This window comes from Prionailurus viverrinus, chromosome C2, assembly GCF_022837055.1.
Source record: "Prionailurus viverrinus isolate Anna chromosome C2, UM_Priviv_1.0, whole genome shotgun sequence".
In the NCBI taxonomy this organism is placed as follows: Eukaryota; Metazoa; Chordata; class Mammalia; order Carnivora; family Felidae; genus Prionailurus; species Prionailurus viverrinus.
Window position 1 is genome coordinate 107,363,117 of NC_062569.1, and position 2,918 is coordinate 107,366,034.

At 45.1% G+C, this 2,918-nt stretch overlaps 1 pseudogene; it reads left to right on the forward strand.

Annotated features, from left to right (window-relative positions):
- The first annotated feature begins 1,773 nt into the window (after positions 1-1,773).
- LOC125174498 (four and a half LIM domains protein 3-like) lies at positions 1,774-2,645 on the forward strand (annotated as a pseudogene).
- Positions 2,646-2,918: the final 273 nt, after the last annotated feature.

Genomic DNA, 2,918 nt, shown 5'->3' on the forward strand with positions numbered 1-2,918 from the left:
CTATCTCTTAGAAAGCTACACCCCATGTTCATCGCATTTTTCTCAATAACCAAGACATGGAAACAACCTAAATGTTCAGCAGTGAATGAACTGGTAAAGAAAATGTTGAATTGAATATAAATTGAATATATAAATATATTCCATATGGTCTTACTTATATGTGGAATCTTAAAAAATGAATTCATAGATAACAGAACAGATGTGGTTACTAGGAACATCAGGTGGGAAGTGGGCAAAATGTGGGAAGGTAATGAAAAGGTACAAAATTCCAGTTATAAGATAAATAAATTCTGCAGATGTAATGTATAACATAGGGAATAAAGTTAACAGTATTGTATCATGTATTTGAAAGTTGCTAAAAGAGTAAATCTTAAAAGTTCCCATTAAGAAAGAAAAGAAAAAGAAAGAAGGAAAGAAAGAAAGAAAGAAAGAGAAAAAGAAAGGAAAGGAAGGGAAGGGAAAGGAACAGAAGGGAAAGGAAAGGAAAGGGAAAGGAAGGGACGGAAAGGAAAGGAAAGAAAAGGAAAGGAAAGGAACATCAAATGGTGAATTTTCTTGTAGGGTATCTTTGAGGGAGGACTGTACTCTGTACCATCTTATTCATGACTATTCTAGCATTTGTAACAATGCTTTAGCAAAATATTTGAGTTACTACCTCTTAAGAAACTTCCCCATAGCAGTGCTTCTGGCCAATTTCTAGTAAAAGTGGCATTCTTGCTTGTCAGAAAACTCTTCTTGTGTGTGTGCCTACATTGAGGCTGGGGATGGGAAGGTGGATATTGGCTAATTTGATTATCTTCCTGTTGATCAGCTTTGGCAAAGCATACTTTAATAATAAGAAATGCAAACTTTTATGTTAACTTGCATATGACTTCCTATTATCCATATATTTATATGCAGGAATCTCAGAAGCCTGGGGTAAGAATGTGTGCTTTCCTGTGCACCCCCAAGTGACAGACATTCCTTAAATGTCTGTGGACCCTGTCCCTTCCTCCTCTGTCTCCTACTCTTAATCCAACCCATGTCCTACTTGCTAGACTTACTGACCCATCTGCCAAAACAGGACACTAATATAACAATGCTCCGTGCAATTGAATGTGGACACAAATCATTGTAAAATGCAGATTTGGATACAGCAGGTCTTTTGCGGGACCTGAGAGTCTGCCTTTCTAACAGCTCCCATATGATACTTCTTGCTCATGGTCTGTAGATCATACTTTGAGCAGCAAAGCTCTACAGAAAGAGTCAGCAGTCTTTCTGTAAAGGGTCAGATCGTAAAATTTAAGGCTTTATGGGCCAAAAGGTCTCCTTCCAATTACTCAGTTCTGCTACTTCAGCATGAAAGTATATGGACAACATGTAAATGAATGGGTGTGCCTTGGTTCCAATAAAACTTATGTACCATGAAGTGTGAATTTCATAGAATTTTCACATGCTAGGAAATTTTATTCTTTTGATTTTTTCCTCTACATTTTAAAAGTGTAAAAACCATTCTTACTCCAGAGCTACACAAAAACTGGTGGTGGGCTGGTACTCCAGTTTGTCAACCTCCAGTCTAAAGCACAAATCTTGAAGGCACAGACTCTAGCGTGGGTTCTTGCTCAGCCTTTTCCTAACTCTTGTTTTTCCCTGACCTCTTTTCTAACTCTTGTCAGCCCCCTGCCCTCTAAGCCACTCCCCCCAAAGCCCCTGCAAAACAGGCAGAATACAATAAACAAAACGGCAATAGTAAGTCCTTCCCTATCAATAATTAGATGTAATTGACAAAACATAATGGAGAAAACGCAAGGGAACTGTGGTTTCTGGCTCTGCCACCGGCTTAGGGGGCTCACTCATATCCACGATGAGCTAGGACTTTGTGCAAAATGCAGCGAATCCCTGTATGGCCTCAAATACATACGGATGGATGATGGCCCCGACTGTGTGCCCTGCTATGACAACACCTTTGCCACCGCCTGTGCTGAGTGCCAGCCGCATGTGGGGCACGACTCAAGGGAGGTGTTCTACCAAGACCGCCACATCCAGGTGGGCTGCTGCCGGTGCCAGAGCTTCTCTTGCCAGTACAGTGAGCTGCTGTGCATTGACTGCTGCAGCAGTGCCTTGTCCTGGGAGTTCACCTGCAGGGTACGCCGTCATGCCTGGGTCCCGGAAGCTGGAATGCAGAAGAGGCCAGACAGGGCCCGAGCACTGCTGGGCTCCTGTTCCTCTGTGCCCCACAAGCTCATTACTGCGTGCCCTGCCAGGAGAACAAGCTTTCTCCTCACCCTACCCTCCGCAGCCAGTCATTGACATAGGGTGCATAACATACCATGATTAGCCTTGGCATCAAGAATGCCTGGTCTGCACAGGGAGCCAAATGCGCATGGCAGAGCAGCAGTTTGCTTCCAGGGATGATGATCCCTACTGAGTGGCCGGTTTTGGAGAAGTGTTTGCACCCAAGTGCAGCAGCTGCAAATGTAGCATCATAGGACTGGGTGGAGGCAAGTACGTGCCCTTCTAAGACCACCACTGGCACCACAGCTCCATCTCCTGTGCCCGCTGTGCCACCTCCCTGGTGGGCCAAGGATTTGTGGGGGGCTGGAGACCAAGTGCTGTGCCAGGGGTGCAGCCTGTCAGGCCTTGAACCAGGACTCCTGGGTCCATAGCCTCTTAAACCAGGGCTCCAGGACTAAGGCTCCTTTTCCAAACCACCTTTGGGACCCAGTTGGGGTCCTTCTGGGCTCCAGGATTCAGCCTCCATGCTCCAACATACCCAGACCGGTACTTGCTTACCCAGGACCCCCAAACCTGGGATCTTATGGAGCTTCCATGATTCAAATCCCCGCTTCAAGCCTAGACTCCAGAATTTAGCCATCTTCTCTATAGTCTGGGTTCCTAGACCAAAACTTCTTCCCAAATCAGGGCTCTAGACTCAACCT